Source organism: Ranitomeya imitator, chromosome 1 (genome assembly GCF_032444005.1).
Source record: "Ranitomeya imitator isolate aRanImi1 chromosome 1, aRanImi1.pri, whole genome shotgun sequence".
NCBI classification, from domain to species: Eukaryota; Metazoa; Chordata; class Amphibia; order Anura; family Dendrobatidae; genus Ranitomeya; species Ranitomeya imitator.
Window position 1 is genome coordinate 383,080,315 of NC_091282.1, and position 11,276 is coordinate 383,091,590.

An 11,276-nucleotide genomic window follows, 5' to 3' on the forward strand; every position below is an offset into this window, starting at 1 on the left:
TAATGACATCTCATCAGACCTAAGTCAGTAAAAAGGTGCTCTGCATGTCTTACCTACACTCATTGGTGCCAGTGTCCGTCCGGCGGCCCCGACGCGCGTTTCGCGTGGGCTTCCTCGGGGGGTCGTACTTTTGTGTGTATTAGGTGTGGTATTTAAAGAAGAGATATCAGCTGTGACCACGGTGATGCACCGTAATTGGCGCATGCGCACCGCCCAGAGTGAGGCCGCTGTACGCATCATCCCCGGCAGTTCCGGCGTCCAGAGCAGGTAGAGGGTAAACCCCTCAAGACGTCATTTCCTGCTCGGACGCTCCTAGACGGCGGGGAGGATGATCAGCGAGTCCCACTACGGCGCGCATGCGCACGTGCACCAGCAGCCATCTATACTCAGGGACGATCTAAGGGCAGCAGGTAAAAGACAATACTACTACAATACTAACGAATAACACAGAAACAATAACATGAATGTGAACACCCGATACCTATAGAAGTGTAGATTGGAAATATAATTACAGGGCGATACATATTATTATAATAGGCGCCTTCACATAATGTCTCCAAGCTAATAAAGGGGATGCCTACACATCGCATCACTGTAGTGATGATAAAAAAAAATAATAATTTTTAAAAAATACCGAAGGTATACATACATGGAAGTGCACAATGTTGCAAATAAACCAGAAAATATAAAATGTGAACACATCCTCTGTGTCAATCATTAAATACTATACACAATATTCTAGTGAACCAATTATTCAAATATACAATATAACGCACAAAGAAATATGAATATATATATATAGAAAATATATAAAATATAAAAATATGGACATACAAAAAAAGAGACAAACTTAAACTAACATAATATTCCTGCCATATGTATAGAGACACATTCTAAATTAAGCTGCACATATTTATAATAACGTGAAGCATCATCGGTCAAGTTCTTCTCCGATCTTTTCTTCTGTAAGAGGCACCGCTATACAGATGTCCGGATATCTCATACCACTCCAGTATGCAGACAATGACGGAATGACTACGTGTAATACAGGTACTCTAAAAACATAAAACACACAAAATTAAAATCCAGACAAGGAATATCCTAACGAACCCAACGCATTTAAATCTATAAAAAAGGAGCAAAACTAAGTTGTTCATTCAGGCCTTGTGAAGCCAGGGTGCCCAGCACCATTATCCAGCGGCATTCTAGTTGTGCCAATTTTTTCTTTAAGTCACCGCCTCTTATTCCGCTCCTGACATGATCTATTCCAAAGACACTCAAATCTTTAGGGTTACATCTGTGGTGCTGCCTGAAATGTCTAGGAATTGTCTTGAGAGACACAACATCCGTTGCGTCTTTCGCTACCATGATGTCTCTGATGTGTTCCCGGGTCCTGATCCTCAATTCACGTGAGGTCAGTCCCACATATGATAGTCCGCAAGTGCATCTTGCCATGTATACCACATAAGTGGTACTACATGAGATGTAGTCCGTAATTTTGAATTCTTTTTTGCCATCAGCAGAAGCAAAGGATAATGTCCTCACATGATTCCGACACGCCAGGCAGTCACCACATGGGAAGAATCCCCATTTCTTCCTCCTCCCACTACCAAATATAGATGGATTTCTAGTGATATAATGACTCTTGACCAACATATCTCTCAGATTTTTAGATCTTCTTGCAGTCATCAAAGGTTCGTCCGAGAGATATTTGGCCAAGGTAGGGTCAGTCTTAAGGATAGGCCAGTGTCTCCTCAAAATACTTCTCATTGTACCCCATTGGTGATTAAAGGTAGAGATGTATCTGATTTTTTCATCCTCCTTCTTCTTTTTCAGTGGTTGTGACAGTAAGTCACATCTTTTTAGATTTTTAGCCCGAGTATACCCACGCTTTATACTTCTATTGCTATATCCGCGTGATCTAAATCTCTCCCCAAGGTCCACCGATTGTCTCGTAAATGCCTCCTCAGAAGAACATATCCTCCTCATCCTCAAAAATTGTCCTATAGGAATAGCCCCAATAGTGGAGCTATTATGGGACGAGGAGGCATGGAGGAGTGCATTAGCCGATGTTTCTTTCCTAAACACATCCGTGTATATGGAGCCATCTGCCTGGATCTGCAGCAAGATATCAAGGAAGGAGATGCTCTCCCTACTGAAATTATAAGTGAGCCTGATATTGAGGCCGTTACAGTTTAGTTCCTGCATGAAAGAATGAAGTTGTTCTACCGGCCCTTGCCAAATATAATATCGTCAATGTACCGATACCACCCCAGTACTTGGGGGGCGGAGTGTGCGCCCCCGAATATTGTTCTTTCCCAATATCCCAAAAATTTTGCATACGAGGGCGCACACGCCGCCCCCATCGTGGTCCCGCGACTCTGGAGGTAGTATCGGTCCTTAAAAGTAAACCAATTGTGTGTCAGGATGAACTGCAAAAGCCTCAATACCAGGCCCACTATGTCTGGATCAATATTACTGGATTCCAGAAAAAAAGTTGCGGCCTCCATCCCGTCATCATGATGGATGGAGGTATAAAGTGTTTCGATATCTGCTGTAACCAACAGCATATCTGGCTCTAGGGAAAGGCCATCAAGTCTCCTCAGGACGTCCGTAGTGTCTCTGACATACGAGGGCAAAGTCTCTACCTGCGACCTCAGGTAATAGTCAATGTATTTGCAAACTGGGTCACATAGCCCTCCCATGCCAGAGACAATCGGACGTCCTGGGGGATTCACCGAGTCCTTGTGGACCTTGGGGAGGAGATAAAACGTGGGCATAACTGGGTACTCTACTATCAAACCATCAAATGTTTTTTTATTGATGATTCCCTGATATAAAGCCTCCTCAAGAATTTCCCCAAGCTCTCTCATATATTTTGGTAGTGGGTTTTGGGGCAACAGGGTATACGTCTCCCTGTTACGTAATTGTTTGAATGCCTCTTTTTCGTATTTATCCGTAGGCCAAATGACCACGTTCCCCCCCTTATCAGATGGTTTAATAATAACATCCTGTAAATCACGGATTTCTTGCAAGGCCACCCTCTGATAACGTGTCAGATTGTCCCTCTTCTTTTTGTTGCTAATAGTTTTTAAGTCGGCGGCCACTAAGTTGGTAAAAATTTCTACTTGAGGGCATAATGACAAAGGGGGGAACGTGGTTGACTTAGCACGGATCACGGGAGGGGGTATACCTGTGGAAGGATAAGACAATTCTTTCTCCAATTCTTCCAAAATGGCGACAACCTCTTGTTCAGATATCGAGGTCCCCTCAATAGAATGTCGGGAGTGTAGTTTTTTCAACACAAGTTTTCGTGAGAACAAATTCAAATCCTTTAGTGCTGTGAAATAATCATAATTATTGCATGGGGAGAAAGAAAGTCCGAGACCCAGAACCTCACATTGAGTCTCTGTAAGAATGTGTGTTGATAAATTTATTACCTCAAGTGTGGTGTTCTTTGGTCTCTTGTCTTTCTGGGGGGATGCAGGAATTTTTCTTTTACTACCATATCCGGTCACTTTCTGCCAGCGATCCTTATAGGTATCGTTCCTCTCTACTCCTGCGATTCCCTTTTCTTCCCTTTTCTCATCAGTAGATGATATTGACGAGAATGATACAGATCTCGTTCTTGAGACTGATCTCCTGTTCGGCTGATTACTCCTCCACCTATATACCCTATTATTTTTGGCATCGGAGACATCTCGTTGGTATTTTTTAGTTTTCAGAGCTACGATCTCTTTCTCCCATTTCTGGAGATCAAGATCCAGCTCATTTTTGAAGGTGACATTGTCCTCAGGAGTAAGGATTTTAGTGAGTTCTTCCTGAATATCCTCCAGTTCCTTATCGAGTTGATTAATAGTTATTTCATTGTTTTTTATTAGAAGGGTCATAAATCCCTTAGAGCATGTTGCTGCAACTTACTCCCAATCATTCTTAAAAGTTTCATTGTCTATGCTAAAGGAGGGGAATACTTGGATCCGTAACCCTCTTGGTATAAGTCCACAAGAAATGTATCGTTCTAAAAAAGACTTATTCCACCACAGGCGGGTTTTTTTCTGTAAAAGCTCCTTAAATTTATGCGTCAGGTCCATCACATCCCTTGATCTGGGATCTAAAACCGCACATGCACACCTTGTCAAGCTGTGCGAGCCACGTTTTCTCACGTGCCTTAAAGTCCATTGCACCAGTGCGAACAGCTGTGAACACACAGAGAAACACTAAATACAGATACCACTGATGCATATTACTGCAAATAATCCATAGGGCTATACCCTATCATGGACATATAGAGTTACAGGGCCAACTCCACTACTAGATAAATCCTACAAGCGAACCACGGAGTATAAAGACACCCAGAAGTACAAAATATATAACAGCTTTATTAAATACAATAATTATACAAGATGACAGACTCAACAAAAAGCGTACACATATAGTAAATGTACGGCGGACAAAGACCACTGTGTGTAACACCTAAGGTACAGACCATGCCTCAGCCGATAGCTACAAGGGATATGTCAGTCCTATAGTTGACTCAATTATCTATCCTTAAGGTGCATAGTGCAACCTCCATATACCCGGTACAGCCATACTAATGACATCTCATCAGACCTAAGTCAGTAAAAAGGTGCTCTGCATGTCTTACCTACACTCATTGGTGCCAGTGTCCGTCCGGCGGCCCCGACGCGCGTTTCGCGTGGGCTTCCTCGGGGGTCGTACTTTTGTGTGTATTAGGTGTGGTATTTAAAGAAGAGATATCAGCTGTGACCACGGTGATGCACCGTAATTGGCGCATGCGCACCGCCCAGAGTGAGGCCGCTGTACGCATCATCCCCGGCAGTTCCGGCGTCCAGAGCAGGTAGAGGGTAAACCCCTCAAGACGTCATTTCCTGCTCGGACGCTCCTAGACGGCGGGGAGGATGATCAGCGAGTCCCACTACGGCGCGCATGCGCACGTGCACCAGCAGCCATCTCTACTCAGGGACGATCTAAGGGCAGCAGGTAAAAGACAATACTACTACAATACTAACGAATAACACAGAAACAATAACATGAATGTGAACACCCGATACCTATAGAAGTGTAGATTGGAAATATAATTACAGGGCGATACATATTATTATAATAGGCGCCTTCACATAATGTCTCCAAGCTAATAAAGGGGATGCCTACATATCGCATCACTGTAGTGATGATAAAAAAAAAATAATAATTTAAAAAAAATACCGAAGGTATACATACATGGAAGTGCACAATGTTGCAAATAAACCAGAAAATATAAAATGTGAACACATCCTCTATGTGTCAATCATTAAATACTATACACAATATTCTAGTGAACCAATTATTCAAATATACAATATAACGCACAAAGAAATATGAGTATATATATATAGAAAATATATAAAATATAAAAATATGGACATACAAAAAAAGAGACAAACTTAAACTAACATAATATTCCTGCCATATGTATAGAGACACATTCTAAATTAAGCTGCACATATTTATAATAACGTGAAGCATCATCGGTCAAGTTCTTCTCCGATCTTTTCTTCTGTAAGAGGCACCGCTATACAGATGTCCGGATATCTCATACCACACCATGTACACATATTTAGTATCGCCGCGTCCGTAACGACCCGACCTATAAAACTGTCCCACTAGTTAACCCCTTCAGCGAACACCGTAAGAAAAAAAAAAAAAAAACGAGCCAAAAAACAACGCTTTATTATCGTACCGCCAAACAAAAAGTGGAATAACACGCGATCAAAAAGACGGATATAAATAACCATGATACCGCTGAAAACGTCATCTTGTCCCGCAAAAAACGAGCCACCACAAAGCATAATAAGCAAAAAAATAAAAAAGTTATAGTCCTGAGAATAAAGCGATGCCAAAATAATTATTTTTTCTATAAAATAGCTTTTATCGTATAAAAGCGCCAAAACCTAATAAAATGAGGTATCGCTGTAATCGTACTGACCCGACGAATAAAACTGCTTCATCCACTTTACCAAACGCAGAACGGTATAAACGCCTCCCCCAAAAGAAATTCATGAATAGCTGGTTTTTGGTCATTCTGCCTCACAAAAATCGGAATAAAAAGTGATCAAAAACTGTCACGTGCCCGAAAATGTTACCAATAAAAACGTCAACTCGTCCCGCAAAAAACAAGACCTCACATGACTCTGTGGACCAAAATATGGAAAAATTATAGGTCTCAAAATGTGGAGACGCAAAAACTTTTTTGCTATAAAAAAAAGTGTATTTTAGTGTGTGACGGCTGCCAATCATAAAAATCCGATATAAAAAACGCTATAAAAGTAAATCAAACCCCCCTTCATCACCCCCTTAGTTAGGGAAAAATAATAAAATTAAAAAAAATGTATTTATTTCCATTTTCCCATCAGGGCTAGGGTTGGGGCTAGGGTTGGGGCTAGGGTTGGGGCTAGGGCTAGGGTTGGGGTTAGGGTTGGGGCTAGGGTTAGGGCTAGGGTTAGGGTTGGGGCTAGGGTTGGGGTTAGGGTTGGGGCTAAAGTTAGGGTTAGGGTTGGGGCTAAAGTTAGGGTTAGGGTTTGGATTATATTTACGGTTGGGATTAGAATTAGGGGTGTGTCAGGGTTAGGGGTGTGATTAGGGTTACCGTTGGGATTAGGGTTAGGGTGTGTTAGGGTTAGGGTTTCAGGTAGAATTGGGGAGTTTCCACTGTTCAGGCACATCAGGGGCTCTCCAAACGCGACATGGCGTCCGATCTCAATTCCAGCCAATTCTGCGTTGAAAAAGTAAAACAGTGCTCCTTCCCTTCCGAGCTCTCCGGTGCGCCCAAACAGGGGTTTACCCCAACATATGGGGTATCAGCGTACTCAGGACAAATTGGACAACAACTTTTGGGGTCCAAGTTCTCTTGTTATCCTTGGGAAAATAAAAATGTGGGGGGCTAAAAATCATTTTTGTGGGAAAAATAAGATTTTTTTTATTTTTGCGGCTCTGCGTTGTAAACTGCAGTGAAACACTTGGGGGTTCAAAGTTCTCACAACACATCTAGATAGGTTCCTTGGGAGGTCTAGTTTCCAATATGGGGTCACTTGTGGGGGGTTTGTACTGTTTGGGTACATCAGGGGCTCTGCAAATGCAACGTGACGTCTGCAATCCAATCCATCTAAGTCTGTATTCCAAATGGCGCTCCTTCTCTTCCGAGCTCCGCCATGCACCCAAACAGTGCTTCCCCCCCATATATGGGGTATCAGCGTACTCAGGACAAATGGGACAACAACTTTTGGGGTCCAATTTATCCTGTTACCCTTGTGAAAATACAAAACTGGGGACTAAAAAATCATTTTTGTGAAAAAAAAAAAGAATTTTTATTTTCACGGCTCTGCGTTATAAACTGTAGTGAAAAACTTGGGGGTTCAAAGTTCTCACAACACATCTAGATAAGTTCCTTGGGGGGTCTAGTTTCCAATATGGGGTCACTTGTGGGGGGTTTCTACTGTTTGGGTACATCAGGGGCTCTGCAAATGCAACGTGACGCCTGCAGACCAATCCATCTAAGTCTGTATTCCAAATGGCGCTCCTTCCCTTCCGAGCTCTGCCATGCGCCCAAACAGTGCTTCCCCCCCACATATGGGGTATCAGCGTACTCAGGACAAATTGGACAACAACTTTTGGGGTCCAATTTATCCTGTTACCTTTGTGAAAATACAAAACTGGGGACTAAAAAATCATTTTTGTGAAAAAAAAAAGAATTTTTATTTTCACGGCTTTGCGTTATAAACTGTAGTGAAACACTTGGGGGCTCAAAGCTCTCAAAACACATCTAGATAAGTTCCTTAGGGGGTCTACTTTCCAAAATGGTGTCACTTTTGGGTGGTTTCAATGTTTAGGCACATCAGGGGCTCTCCAAATGCAACATGGCATCCCATCTCAATTCCAGTCAATTTTGCATTGAAAAGTCAAATGGCGCTCCTTCCCTTCCGAGCTCTGCCATTCGCCCAAACAATGGTTTACACCCACATATGGGGTATCAGCGTACTCAGCACAAATTGCACAACAACTTTTGTGGTCTAATTTCTTCTCTTACCCTTGGGAAAATAAAAAATTGGGGGCAAAAAGATCATTTTTGTGAAAAAATATGATTTTTTATTTTTACGGCTCTGCATTATAAACTTCTATGAAGCACTTGGTGGGTCAAAGTGCTCACCACACATCTAGGTAAGTTCCTTAAGGGGTCTACTTTCCAAAATGGTGTCACTTGTGGGGGGTTTCAATGTTTAGGCACATCAGGGGCTCTCCAAACGCAACATGGCGTCCCATCTCAATTCCAGTCAATTTTGCATTGAAAAGTCAAATGGCGCTCCTTCCCTTCCGAGCTCTGCCATGCGCCCAAACAATGGTTTACACCCACATATGGGGTATCAGCGTACTCAGGACAAATTGCACAACAACTTTTGTGGTCTAATTTCTTCTCTTACCCTTGGGAAAATAAAAAATTGGGGGCAAAAAGATCATTTTTGTGAAAAAATATGATTTTTTATTTTTACGGCTCTGCATTATAAACTTCTATGAAGCACTTGGTGGGTCAAAGTGCTCACCACACATCTAGATAAGTTCCTTAAGGGGTCTACTTTCCAAAATGGTGTCACTTGTGGGGGGTTTCAATGTTTAGGCACATCAGGGGCTCTCCAAACGCAACATGGCGTCCCATCTCAATTCCAGTCAATTTTGCATTGAAAAGTCAAATGGCGCTCCTTTCCTTCCGAGCTCTGCCATGCACCCAAACAGTGGTTTATCCCCACATATGGGGTATCAACGTACTCAGGACAAATTGTACAACTTTTCGGATCCATTTTCTCATGTTACCCTTGGTAAAATAAAACAAATTGGAGCTGAAATCAATTTTGTGTGAAAAAAAGTTAAATGTTTATTTTTATTTAAACATTCCAAAAATTCCTGTAAAACACCTGAAGGGTTAATAAACTTCTTGAATGTGGTTTTGAGCACCTTGAGGGGTGTAGTTTTTAGAATGGTGTCACACTTGGGTATTTTCTATCATATAGACCCCTCAAAATGACTTCAAATGAGATGTGGTCCCTAAAAAAAAAATGGTGTTGCAAAAATGAGAAATTGCTGGTCAACTTTTAACCCTTATAACTCCCTAACAAAAAAAATTTTGGTTCCAAAATTGTGCTGATGTAAAGTAGACATGTGGGAAATGTTACTTAAGTATTTTGCATGACATATCTCTGTGATTTAAGGGTATAAAAATTCAAAGTTGGAAAATTGCGAAATTTTCAAAATTTTTGCCAAATTTCCATTTTTTTCACAAATAAACGCAAGTTATATCGAATAAATTTTACCACTAACATGAAGTACAATACGTCACGAGAAAACAATGTCAGAATCGCCAAGATCCGTTGAAGCGTTCCAGAGTTATAACCTCATAAAGGGACAGTGGTCAGAATTGTAAAAATTGGCCCGGTCATTAACGTGCAAACCACCCTCGGGGCTTAAGGGGTTAAGGACCGCACCACTTTGTAGGTTTAATGACCAGGCCTTAATTTTGAAATCTGACTAGTGTAACTGTGGGGTAATAACTCTGGAACACTTCAACGGATACCACTGATTCTGAGTGTTTTTTTCGTGACATATTGTACTTCATGATAGTGGTAACATTTCTTCTATATGACTAGCGTTTATATGTGAAAAAATAAATTTGGCAAAAATGTCACAAGTTTTTAATTTTTTATGCCCTTAAAGGACCAGGGGTTTTGCGTTTCCATTTTTTGATCCCCTTCATCGCATGGCCATAACTTTTTTATTTTTTGGTCAAAATGGCCATCTAAGGGCTTGTTTTTTGCAGGACGAGTTGAACTTTGACCGACACCATTGATTTTACCATGTTTTGTACTCGAAGAAGGGATAAAATTCCATGTGCGGTGAAATTGCAGAAAAAAGTGCAATCTCACACCTGTTTTTTGTTTTGCTTCTTTTTTTTTTTACTAGGTTCACTAAATGCTAAAACTGACCTGCCGTTATGATTCACCAAATCATAGACCCCAAACATGTCTAGGTTCTTACGTATCTAAGTGGTGAAAGAAAATTGTCCCGTTTTCTGATACCCGTAGCATTTTTCGTGATCTCAGGTTGGGTGAGGGCTTATTTTTTGCATGCTGAGCTGACGTTTTTAATGATACCATTTTGGTGCAGGTACACTCTTTTGATCTCCCGTTATTGCATTTTAATGCAATGTCGCAGCAACCAAATAAAAGTAATTCTGGCATTTTTACTTTTTGCTCGCTACACCGTTTATCGATCAGGTTATTACTTTTTTTTCAGTCACACATGACGGCACCACAAGAGAGGGGTTCCGCCCTTCAAGGACAGGGAAACTTCAAGATAAAAAGGGTGGCTCCTCTCTCCCCATCAGTTGGTTTCCTGTCTTTGATGGGAAGCCCTCAGTAAGATAGGCTGTGAAGATTGAAGAGGAGGCCTAGGCCGTTTGGGGTTTTGGCAGGCATTGGTCTGCTGCAACTGTCACCAGGTACTGATAGCGCCACGGAGATCCCCATGGGGTGCCCTTCCTGAGCGAGTGTGTGCTGACGCCTCTTGGCCATGCTGACCGGGAGCACATTGGTGGTATGGGTGAAATTATTTCAAGAGGATGCTTGGGGCGGTCAGGGTGGGTGGACAGGGGTCTGGTGCAGCTGCTGCCAGGTGCCAGTAGCTTCTTGGAGGTCCCCGTGTGGGTGCCCTCCCTGAGCGGTTATGTGCGGGCCACTGTCTAGAGCATGAACCGCATGCATTGGTGGGCTGGGTGATGAGCGCTGGCAGGCCAGACAAGCACGCACCAGAAGTCGCAGCTGGATGCCACGCGAGGTCAGCGACATGTACCAGAAGTGGATGGCTGAACTTCCGGAGGAGGACAGTACCAAAGGCTGTGCGTGCCGGCTGTCTGTCCCATGTGGGGGAAGAGGACCCTTGGGACTCTGACCAGTCCAGCTCATCAGATAGCAGCACAGAGGACAGCCACTGCTTCCCTGTAGAAGGAACGGATAAGCTAGTAAAGGCCATATGATCCACAATGGGTCTGGTGGATCGGAAAACTAAAAAAATCGGCAAAAGATTTAATGTTTGGGTGCCTGGGGCAGAAAAGGCACAGAACCTTTCCTGGTGAACAAGCACATACAGAACCTCATTAAAAGGCATGGAAAAAAGACTGGATAGGAAAGGACAAGGGTTGGTCTCTCTTAAAAGGAAGTATCCCTTTGAAGAGG